The sequence below is a fragment of the Lepidochelys kempii genome, chromosome 4 (assembly GCF_965140285.1).
Source record: "Lepidochelys kempii isolate rLepKem1 chromosome 4, rLepKem1.hap1, whole genome shotgun sequence".
NCBI lineage: Eukaryota > Metazoa > Chordata > Testudines > Cheloniidae > Lepidochelys > Lepidochelys kempii.
This window is the reverse complement of record NC_136383.1, coordinates 3,321,995-3,334,597: the sequence shown is the minus strand read 5'-3', so window position 1 is coordinate 3,334,597 and position 12,603 is coordinate 3,321,995.

Below are 12,603 nucleotides of genomic sequence, written 5' to 3'. Positions count from 1 at the left end.
CATATATTCTCAATAGAATTCAAAGGGTAAATTCTTTCTTATCAGCCTTGACAATATTCCTTCAAAATGTTTTAAAATACAAATTGCAACCACAAAGGATATTCTTTGCTCTTCTGTCACAGCTTGCCTTGACTGCTCTAAACATGCAGTGGCTATCGCATAGGTAGGTCAGAACTCATCCTTGCTCTCATTCTTGATTAATATTTTACCCTGACTGTTCCAGAAAAGTGTGAGTCAATCACCACTGTGCATTCCCCATGACTCAATCCAAGCTAAATCTGTCAAGCATGGCTTTTCAGATTGTCTACTGTCCTCATCTGTATTTACCATTTGCTATTGTCCAGAGTCATTCCCCATGCTCTAAAGCAGAAGGTTGTTACCTCACATTGCATATCTAGTGCTAATGTTTTAAAATGAAAATATGGAGCACATCCATATTTAAAAATGCTGTACATTTTATACAGGAAACCTTTTATCCTAGCCTAATGGCCATGCTTTCACAAGTTAACTCCTCATAGGTGGAGGTGTCATCCTGAATCAGGGGCTCTCTACACACAAAAGTTGGCACTGATTTAACTAAAATCAGTTTAAAATCCAATTTAATTAAATCAGTGCAAACGATTGTTTGGATGCATTTATATCCATTTAACACAGGCTTACGTCTGTTTAGCTTATGTCAGTAAGTATACTAGGATGTTTGTTTTAATTAAACCAGTGCAACTTCAGTGTGTAGACCTGGTCTAACTTATTGTCTGCCTTGATAGGAGTTTAAAGGGACAGGAGTTACCTCTGTTTAAATTCTCCCTTCTACTCTATATCAAATGTGAAACTTTGACAGGTTAGTGCCAATCAGTCACACTCCCACTTGCCCCTGAAATGAGAGAGACATGATTTCTCACTCAGACGTACCAGGCTGGATACACATACATCCTCACTGGGGGATGTATATTCCATACGGTCACCCCCATGTCCCACCCCATTAGCTCACTTACCTCCACTTCAGTCACTGTACCACTTTGCACATGCTTCTTCACTCAGCTGCCCCCCCCATGCCTCTATGCGCTCTGACCCCTCAGTTCCCTCCAAGTCATCAGCTCCCTTCCTTGCCAAATCTATTCTCCCTTCATAGCTGCAGCAGTTCCTGCAGCCTCTACCCCCAGGATGAAGTTTCCTCACTGGGTGCTGTGAGGAGACATGTATCTCTCTGCCCCCGTCCTGAGGCCTAGAGGGAAAGGCTGGCTATGGGAGAAGACTGCCAGGGATGAGGAAGGTAGGGGCCAGGCGTACAGTATCTCCCTGAAGAAGCCGGATTCAGTGCAGTGAGGCCTGTTGCAGCATGTTAGAGTTCCCCTACAGATCTGCCCAGCACCAGTTACACATGGTTCATGTTACAAAGGCACAAAGGTTTGAAAATTACTTTAAAAAGCAGAATCACCAGCCTCAGGAACAATGAGTCAGGTCTCCAAAACCATAACATTGGCTTAAAATAATGAGATGTTAAAAAATAATTTGTTTTAGTTGCTGTGTAGTCTGAGCTTTTAAGGTGATGTTGGGATCCTGTTTTTAAGCATTTCTCTACCACCACAAGAGCTAGAGGATAGAGATAGGGCTATAAAGAAGATCCCAAATATCATGAGACTTGTGATGAAATCCTCAGAGCTGGGAACACTGAAAATGGCACAGCGTGCTCAGATTCTTCAGAACTTGATAGTTTATTCACACATGGAAACTTGCACCTCCCTCCAGGCAAGCATGATTTCGCAAAACGCACAGACTGTGATGAGAGAGAGAGAAAATATGGTCTTGTATGATACATCTATGTAATTATCTGTATTGCTTCAGATAATGCAAGCGGTAACTTAAACTTCGACTCAACATATGCAGTGGAAATGGATACACACAGAGCTGGTTGATTTAGTTTCATTAAAACAATTTTCCATCAGATAATGCCATTTCAATTAAATTTATTTTTGTGTGTGAAATGATATCACTTATGATGAAATTTTGTTTTGAAAAGAATTAGATAAGAAATTTGGAAATGTTGCAACATCTTGTTTTGACATTTTTGGAATGGAAATTTACTATTTTTTCATTATGAAATGACTTTTTGTTTCAAAATTTACCTTATTTTATATAAAATCACTTCCAATAAAATGGTCAAAATCAAAATAAAACATTTCAATTGACCCTAAATTTTCAGAGTGGGAAATTGGTTTTTTGACACAAAAAAAAATAAAATCAAAAATGTTCAAGTAAGGCATAGATTATCTGCAAAACAAACCGTGTTGAAAATCCAGTTTTCTGTTGAAAAAAAAAAGTATTAGAAAATTTTCAATCAGCCTGTAATGGTGCAAGACTCACACGTGTGGCACCTCTTGCTGGTTGACCAGGGAATTAGCATTCCAGCCTCCGGTGTGCCCTCTGCAGGCCTTGTGTCCCTCCTGGACCATGGTGCCTTTTTACCCAGGGTGCTGCTCCCTGGCAGTACCCCCCACAGATCTGGGTCTCCCCTCCCCAGGGAATACCCACCCCCCTATCCCCACCTTGCCTCAGTCTATGGCCACTGCCAGTCATCAACTAGCCCCCATTCCCTGGGGCCAACTGCAATGTAAACACCACTCATCACAGGCAAGAGGGGTTTGGACCTGCTACCTTTGCCTACTTTTAGCTACCCCTGCAACCCCAGTACCTATTTGGCCTTACTCTGGGAGGTTTCCAGGATGGAGCTCCCCAGGTCTTCCCTCAGCCCTGCTCTCTCAGCTTCCCAGCATCCAAGTCCCTCTCTCTCAGCAAGAAAGAGTTATCTCAGCTCCTAGCTTCAGTGGCCTTTATAGAGCCAGCTGGGTCTTTTTGGGGCGTGGCCCCAGCTGCAGCTGCTCCACCAATCAGCCCAGCTTTTCCCCTGCCCCAGCCCTCTCCCAGGGCCGTTTTAAGCCCTTCCAGGCAGTAGTGGGTGTCTAGCCCGCTGTAGGAGGAAGGATCAATGTGCTTGGGCTACCCTGCTGGCTAGAGTTCCCTCTTCCAGGGCTACTGCTACTGTTTGGAGCTCCCTCCCTGGGCTGTTGCTGCTGGCTGGAGCTCTCTACCTCCTGCCCTGGGGGGTTGCTGTTGGCTGGGACCCCTTTTGGGAGCCATTGCTGTTGTGGGGGAGGGGGGCCTTGCTGGCCTGCCCCCCCATCCCCACCCCTCTGGAGGGAGGAGAAGCGAGGACACCACCACCACCACCATTGTCACCTCTTCTGCCTGGGTCATCACCTGGCTGGCTGCTGCCCGCTTGCTGCTGCTCCTGAGCTGGCTGCCTCGTTGAGGAGGAGGAAGACTGCTGCAAGGAATTGTGGAGGGGGTTGGTTATTGGACTGAGTGACTTTAACAGCTATACTCTTGGGGTGGTGGTAGCCTTTTGCTGTTGTGGCGGGCCGGGGGAGAGGCGTGGAGCCCCCCCCCAGTCCTGCTGCCCCCTGCCACATCTTCCTTCACCACCACCATCCCTTTTTGCCACTGCCCCCTCCACCAACCCAGCTGACCATCAACACCTGCGGCCCACCCCTTGACGGGGCTGCTCGCTTCCTCGCCCGCCACTACCTGGGACTGTTTCCAGCAGCGAGCAAGGACTGAAGTGAGCCCCACAAGAGCTTGTGGGTGCACCCCCCCCCCTTTTTGGTTTGGACTTGGCCCCCCTCCCTCAGTTGCATTTGCGTGGGGGGGGGCTTCCCATTACCCCCCAGCCCAGTTTTCTCCTTCCTTCCTCTCATAGCTCCCTAGAAGATTTTTCCCTGGTTGTTTGCCTGCCCCACCCTGGGTTCCTGGGTCTGTTAGTGTGCTTGCCCCGCCCTCAGTTATTTGCTGTCCCCCCTGGCTCCCGCTGATCCCTGCCCTGCCCAACCTGCAGTCTGGTGCGCCCATGCCCCCTTTCAGAGCGCTTGTGCCCCCCCCTTTAAGTTGTTTACCCTGATCGCTGCACCTCCCCCGATGCAATCATAGTCCTGCCCCCTCCGAGTGCAGCCAAAGGGGCCAGCGCTGCGCCCGTGATTGTCCCCGTCTCCTTCTGTGTTAGCACCCTCCTCCCCCGCATACAGTCGAGTGGGGAGGAGTGGCTGGCCCTGTCCCGCCTTTCCTATTCCCAATACCCTGTTTGCTAGACCCTCCTCCCCTGCCTGCCGTTTAGTGGGGAGGAATAGTTGTCCATTGTCCCACCCCCAATTTAGGGCCTCCTCCTGCCTCTTCCCACTATGGAGGAGGACCCTGCCTCTGCCCCTGGCCTTGCCCCTGCTCCTGCCCCCATTGCTCCCATAGTTCTTCCCCTGCCACCACCCTTGCCCATCCCAGCGGCTACCGTCTCGGCCACCACGAGCCCAGACTCCGCCGCTGCCATGGCTGCCCCTTCCACCGGCAAAAAGGGCCAGGGGAATAAAAAGGGCAAAGGCCCTGCCTGGAAAACAAAACCTTCTGTTGGTGGGGCTGCCCTCCCTGCCGCGGCCCTGACATCTGCCGTGGCCCCTTCCTCCCCAGCCGTTCCCTCCACCAGCTCTGGGGGCGCTCCATCCCTAGCCTCCAGAGTGTACGCCCAGGTGGCCGCTGCCCCCCCCCGCATGCCGCCGCACCATCTGCCCCGACTGCTGCCTCCGGTACCGTTCCCCTGGTGGCCGGGGCCCCTTCCCCTCGCTGACCAGGAGGCACGGCGTCCGCTGCCTCCTGGTGTCCGCCTCGCCCTACGTGTGGGCATTGGCGAGGGTGATAGGGCCCACTGCCATCGTGGCGGCCTCCAAGATGTACGGTAAGGTTGTGTTCTTCCTAGTGTCGGAGGCCGCCGCTCAGGAGGGGGCAGAGAAGGGCATGGTAGTGGGAGGCGTGTTCATTGCCCTAGAACCCCTGGAGGACTTGGGCATACTGGTGGTATTGACTTCCGTCCCACCCTTCGTGCCCAACATTGCCCTGTTGCCTGCCCTCTCCACCCTGGGGAAACCCATCTCCATCATCAGCCCTCTCCCGCTGGGCTGCAAGGACCCCGCCCTCCGCCACCTTCTGTCCTTCTGCTAGCAGGTGCAGATTCAAGTGCAGCTGGCAACGTGTGACGGAGAGGCGCTCGAGGGGTCCTTCTTGATGCCCTATCAGGGGGCCCATTACTGGGTCCATTATTCAACAGGGGAGGCCCGGTGCTTTCTCTGCCAGGCAACGGGTCATGTCCAGAGGGACTGCCCCCTGGCCCAGCCCAGAGGAGCGTCTGGGACTCCCAAGACCCAGGAGGGCACCAGCCCTGTCATCGCCGGCGACCCTGGCAGCCCGGCTGCCACTGCCGCTGCCCCTCCTCCCATGGAGGAGAGGGCAGCAAGATCTCTGCCAGCTGGGGGAGAGGGCCTGCCCCAGGGGAAGGTTTTCCTTCCTCCCATTGTCCCGCCCTTGCCGCCTCAAGCTCCAAAATGATCGCCCTTGCCCCCGGCCCTGCCCCTGCTGATCGGCCCTCCACCTCCACTGCGGAGGGCTGGGTGCTTGTCCAGGGGAAGCGCAGCACCCGTAAATCGTGGGCTCAATTCCTCCCCTCTGATGAGGAGGGAGAGGAGGCCCCCCAAAAATGCTGCAGGGGGCTGATGCTGTTACATCTTTTGCCGCGCCTCTGGATGGAGCTCAGCAGGGGACACCGGCTATGGCAGCCATGGCCGCAGACGGAGGTGTCACCGCCCCCCTTCTTGAGTCCCCTCCCGAGGAGGCCTCTGTAGGAGTTCCCCTGGCCCCTTTGCCATCTGTGCCCCCTGCCGTTGTCGATACAGGGGCTATTACTGCCCTGGCTCCTGACGGGGAGGACTCTGGGGCCACGGGGACTGGATTTACTTCCATATTCAAGGAGATCGAGGCCCTGCGTCTGATCCTGGGCACCCAGGGGGAGGACGAGCCCCAGTCAGCGAGCCATCCTCAGCACTCTGGATCCTCACGAGTGCCTGGTCCTGGGTGGGGACTTCAACACCACCCTCAAGGACCGGGACCACTCAGGAGTCGAGACATCCCAGGCAGCTGCGGGCGTCCTCAGGGAGATCATGGATCATCACTCCCTGGTGGATGTCTGGTGTGACCACCACCCGGATGACGATGTTACTTTTACTTATGTCCAGGTGGAGGTCGATCGGTCGTGCCACTCTCGGTTGGACGGCAGTTATATTTCGCGTTTCCATCTGGTGCGAGCCCACGTCTCCAGCACCTGGCCGGCCCTGTTCTCGGATCAGCACATGGTGACCGTGACAGCCTCTCCCAGTTTGGAGGGGCCGGCCTATTGGCATTTCAGTAATAGCTTGCTGGAGGACATGGGCTTCGTGGCGTCCTTCCGGGAGTTCTTGCTGGCCTGGCGGGGGCAGCAGCGTGCCTTTCCCTCGGCGAGGCGGTGGTGGGATGTGGGGAAGGTGCATGCACGGCTCTTCTGCCGCGACTGCACCCGGGGTGCCACCCAGTGGAAGGATGCAGTGTTAGGGCAGTTGGAGCGGGAGGTTTTAGAGCTAGAGAGGCGTTTCGCCTCCGGTCCCGAGGATCCACCCTTCTGCACAGTGTACCGGGAGAAGCAGGAAGAGCTCTGGGCCATGGAGGACCATCGAGCCCAGGGCGCTTTTGTTCGATCCCGCATCCACTTCCTTCGGGAGATGGATCGCGGCTCCCTTTTCTTCTATGCCCTGCAGAAAAGGAAGGGGGCCAAAAAGCACGTCACCTGCCTCCTGGTAGAGGACGGGACCCCCCTCACAGATCCGGAGGAGATGCGTGGAAGGGCCAGGGCCTTCTATGCTAACCTTTCCCCCCCGGATCCAACCGGTCCAGAGCACCCCATGGGCATCGGAGTCGAACTCCTGACGGTCAGTGCAGGTGACCAGCTGGAGCTGCTTCTCCCTCTCTGGCCAAGCTCTCGGAAGCCCTCCATCGCATACCCACTAATAAATCTCTGGGCATGGACAGGCTGACCATGGAGTTCTACCGTGTGTTCTGAGACGTCCTCAGCCCAGACCTTGTCATTGTCTGGGCCAAGTCCTTGCAAAGTGGGGTCCCTCTCTTGTGCAGGCGACCTGTGCTCGCCTTATTGCCGAAGAAGGGGGACCTCCGCGATCTACGGAATTGGTGTCCCATCTTGCTCCTCAGCACAGACTGAAAGGTCATAGCAAAGGCCATCTTGCTGCAGCTGGGGTCCGTGCTGGCAGACGTGGTCCATCCCGACCAGACCTACACCGTCCCGGGCCAGACAATCTTTGACAACTTGTATTTGGTCCAGGACCTCTTGGAGCTGGGGCTTAGGGATGGTCTGTCATTCGCCCTCCTGTCCCTGGACTAGGAGAAGGTGTTCGACAGGGTGGACCACGGGTATCTCCAGAGCACCCTGCGGGCGCTCGGCTTCGGGCCCCAGTTTGTGGGCTTTCTCCAGGTGCTGTACACCGATGCAGAGTGTCTGGCCAGGCTCAACTAGACACTGACCGAGCCGGTCAGCTTCGGGCGGGGAGTACGGCAGGGGTGACCCTCTCGGGCCAGCTGTATGCTCTGGTGATCTAGCCCTTCCCCCGTTTCCTCCACTGGAGGTTGAAGGGGTTGGTGCTTTGGGAGCCGAAGCTGCGGCTGGTCCTATCGGCATACACCAACGATGTGCTCCTCGTAGTCAAGGACCCGGACAACTTGGTGCAGGTGGAGGCCTGCCAGGCCGTTTACTCGGCGGCCTCCTCCGCCCGGGTCAACTGGGTCAAGAGCTCTGGCCTGGTGGTCAGGGACGGGTGGCAGGCGAGCTCCCTCCCACCCACGCTTCAAGCCATCCGGTGGAGCGCAGATCCGCTGCTCCATCTTGGCGTTTATCTATCCACCATGTATCCTTCTCTGCCAGAGAACTGGCAGGATTTGGAGGCCAGGGTGAGTGAGCAGCTGCAGAGATGGACAGGACTGATCCGGTGTCTCTCCCTGCGAGGGAGGGCGCTCTTGCTGAACCAACTGGTCCTGTCCATGCTCTGGCACCGACTCAACACCCTGAGCCCAGCCCTGAGGATCCTGGCCAAGCTCGAGAGGATGGCTCTGGAGTTCTTCTAGCTGGGGCTGCACTGGGTCTCTGAGTCTTCCCCTGGAGGAGGGAGGACAGGGCCTGGTTTGCTTGCGCAGCCAGGTCAATGTCTTCCGCCTCCAGGCCCTGCAGAAGCTCCTTTACTGTGCAGGTAGTCCGGCGTGGAGCATGTTGGCGCATGCCTTCCTCCGAGGGCCCCGATATGATCGACAGCTCTTTTTTTTTTTTCTCCATCCGAGAAACCTCTCCGAGCTGCCGGTCTTCTACCAGGACCTCCTCCGGACTTTTTTCAGCGACCTGGTCATTTGTGGCCACCGAGGGAATGGACCTCCTTGCGGAGCCCCTGCTACACAACCTCAATCTGATGAGGTTCAATAAGGATAAGTGCAGGGTTCTGCACTTAGGACGGAAGAATCCAATGCACCGCTACAGACTAGGGACCGAATGGCTAGGCAGCAGTTCTGCGGAAAAGGACCTAGGGGTGACAGTGGACGAGAAGTTGGATATGAGTCAACTGTGTGCCCTTGTTGCCAAGATGGCCAATGGCATTTTGGGATGTTTAAGTAGGGGCATAGCGAGCAGATCAAGGGACGTGATCATTCCCCTCTATTCGACATTGGTGAGGCCTCATCTGGAGTACTGTGTCCAGTTTTGGGCCCCACACTACAAGAAGGATGTGGATAAATTGGAGAGAGTCCAGCGAAGGGCAACAAAAATGATTAGGGGTCTAGAACACATGACTTATGAGGAGAGGCTGAGGGAGCTGGGATTGTTTAGCCTGCAGAAGAGAAGAATGAGGGGGGATTTGATAGCTGCTTTCAACTACCTGAAAGGGGGTTCCAAAGAGGATGGCTCTAGACTGTTCTCAATGGTAGCAGATGACAGAACGAGGAGTAATGGTCTCAAGTTGCAGTGGGGGAGGTTTAGGTTGGATATTAGGAAAAACTTTTTGACTAAGAGGGTGGTGAAACACTGGAATGCGTTACCTAGGGAGGTGGTAGAATCTCCTTCCTTAGAGGTTTTTAAGGTCAGGCTTGACAAAGCCCTGGCTGGGATGATTTAACTGGGAATTGGTCCTGCTTCGAGCAGGGGGTTGGACTAGATGACCTTCAGGGGTCCCTTCCAACCCTGATATTCTATGATCTACGCGTGCAGGTGGCGGAGTCTCCCTCGGTGTGTCGAAGGTTGGTCCTGGCAGAAACCACCAGAGTTGGATACCTCCTGGACTACGACGGGGGATTGGGTGGAAGCCCCACGCGCTCGGACGATGCATGGGGGTTTCCACCCTTCCAACCCCTAGGCGCGTACTCCAGGAGGTGAGGGCCGCCTTGTCACCCAATTCTCTCGCTTTCTTGCAGCGAGCCCTGAGAGCGGGCGCTCCCCGCTCACCCCTGGCCCGCCAGACATTTTTCTAGGGCCCTGTTCCGCGAGACCCCCGCTCCCACACTCCTAGCCGGCTGCGTACCCTGCAGCCGGTCCGGTTTCGAACCGCACCTAGAAACCATCTGTACACACTCGTGCTCGATACATTGCATTTCCTCACCCTTGTGTCCCGCCCCGACACCAAATGGCAGGACTATCTTCCACCCACAGAGGGTGAAGGCTGGCCCACCGGGGCTCCTTATTCCACCTTGGTCCCACGGCCTGCTGGGGACATTAGTTGGCGGCTCTTTCATGGAGCCATGAGCACAGGCATGCACCTGGCGCAGTTCACCCCTACACCTGAGGCCTGCCCTTTTTGCGGCGTGAGGGAGAACGTGGCGCACGCCTATCTCGAATGCGCCAGGTTGGAGCCCCTATTCCGGCTCCTGCAGAACCTCTTGTTGAGGTTCTGGCTGCACTTCTTCTCCCCACACTTGTTCCTCTTTGCATACCCTATCTGTGGCTCCATGAAGGCGCGAGACCTCCTCGTCAACCTCCTCCTGGCTCTGGCCAAAGTCTCCATCTATAACACCAGGAGGAGGATGTTGGACGAGGGGGTGCTCTGTGACTGTGGGGCCTATTTCCATTCCTCCCTAGTTTCACACATCCGGGCAGAGTTCCACTGGGCAGCATCCGCTGGCTCCCTCAACAGCGATGACTTATGAGGAGAGGCTGAGGGAACTGGGATTGTTTAGTTTACAGAAGAGAAGAATGAGGGGGGATTTGATAGCTGCTTTCAACTACCTGAAAGGTGGTTCCAAAGAGTATGGATCTAGACTATTCTCAGTGGTAGCGGATGACAGGACAAAGAGTAATGGTCTCAAGTTGCAGTGGGGGAGATTTAGGTTGGATATTAGGAAAAACTTTTTCACTAGGAGGGTGGTGAAGCACTGGAATGCGTTACCTAGGGAGGTGGTGGAATCTCCTTCCTTAGATATTTTTAAGGTCAGGCTTGACAGAGCCCTGGCTGGGATGATTTAATTGGGGATCAGTCCTGCTTTGAGCAGGGGGTTGGACTAGATGACCTTCTGAGGTCCTTTCCAACCCTGATATTCTATGATTCTTTGAGGAGCAGTGGGCGCTGTCCAGGGTTCTCTGCTCGGTGTCCCTATCCGGTATCCTCATTTTGAACCTCTGACCTTCACTCCGATCCCTGTTTTTTTTTCTTAGTTGTCCCCCACAATCAGTTGGTCCCTGGGTCCAGTGGTCCCTCCCACTAGGCTGGGGGAGGGGCCTTTAGCATTGGGTGGGCTTGCGCTCATGCACTTCCCAGGTTTTCTAATACGACTCCGCTACACAGCCCAATTCTGCAATGTCCATTCCTATGCTTGCAATGCCAACCTAAATATGGTTTCAGAGTAACAGCTGTGTTAGTCTGTATTCGCAAAAAGAAAAGGAGTACTTGTGGCACCTTAGAGACTAACCAATTTATTTGAGCATAAGCTTTCATGAGCTACAGCTAGCTCTATTGTAACCCACTTGGAGCATTCCAGCAATTACTTTACAGCATGCATCCATTTTGGTGGTGGTGATTGATGTGGGATATTAATATTAGTGTGGCCTGTCCTTAGTTAATTAACTAATCCACTGATTCCTCATGAACTCCAGATCTGTCGGGGCTAAACTGAAGCTTTATGCTCTACCTGAAGGGGAATCATATAGCAGTACCACCCTGGGAGCAAACCCAGAGAGTCACAATTCCTTCCTTGGTCTCCTCTTTGCTCTGGGAACAGGACTAAGTTACTTCACCCCTTTTCATGGAGCAATTTAATCCCCGACATGTAGCTGATCTGCAAATTGCAGGGCAGCATCAGGGCTCCTCCTACTTCTTCTTACCCTCCACCCCCCCCCCCCCATTTGCTAGCAGTGGGCAGGATCAGGTGAGCAGCTTGCATTCAGCCTTCTACCACAGTGAATAGCAGAACAGGAATAGGGCTCAACACAAGGCTAAGGGGTGGGGCTTTAACGCCCCGATTCCTCTGAGCTGCTGGGCAAGGGCTGTGACCATCTAGCTCTTTTCTCTTTCCCTAAAGGTCTTCTGGCTCAAGGTTTGATGTAATGCTGTAAGAATGGGGCTGCTTGGGTGGGTACTCTCTTTTCTAGGGAATTTGGAGGTGAGAAATGCAGCATCTATGAACTGATTAAGGTTAAGGACAATCCAGTTTGCTTTGCAGTCTTTACTAAACAGCGTACAGCAGGGGTGGGCAAACTACGGCCTGCGGGCCGGATCCGGCCCCTCGGGGCTCTGGATCTGGCCCACGGGATTGCCACAGTCACGGGCTCTGTGCCACTCCAGGAAGCAGCCACCCCCCATCCCTGCAGCACCTGGGGGCGGCAGAGAGCTCCACACGCCGCTCTTGGCTGTGGGTACTGCCCTCAAAGCTCCTATTGGCCAGGAACGGGGTACCACGGCCAATGGGAGCTTCGGGGAGGTACCCACAGGCAAGGGAAACACGCGAGCCCTCTGCACCCCCACCCCACCCCCAGGGGCCGCTCAGGGACATGGAGCCAGCTGCTTCCTGGAGTGGCGGGGCCGGGGCAGGGGCAGGGAAGGAGCCTGCCCTGGCCGCAGTACGCGCCTCTAGGAAAGCGGCGCCGGGCCAGAGCCTGAACCCCTCCTGCACTCCGCACCCCTCCTGCACCTCAACCCCCTGCCCTGAGACCCTTCCTGCACATCGCACCCACTCCTGCACCCTGCACTCTGCCCCCACACTCTAACCCCCTCCCCTGGCCCTGCAAGCAATTTCCCCACCCAGATGTGGCCCTCGGGCCAAAAAGTTTTCCCACCCCGGCCTACAGTATATATATATATATATATATATATATATATATATATATATATATATATATTTCATTTATTAAGCAATCTGTATGTTGTTATTAAGAGAAACAGCTGGTTGGAGAAGACAAAAGGATGATATCTATCAATTTTGCCAAATCTTTGAGATCTTATAATGTATTACTAATTTAGATTCAAGCTGGTCCACAAAATGAATAGATGTAATACCTGGGATTTTAATAAGATAACATCTGCCTGCCTTGCTAGGGTTGGAGCTAAGCCTGAAGACAGCAAGATAAAGGAGGGAATAAGCAGATGGCTTGAAGGAAACAATTCAAAAGAGCTATTGTTGTTTGAGTTTGTCCTATATGGAAATTACAGAGGCTAGAAATAA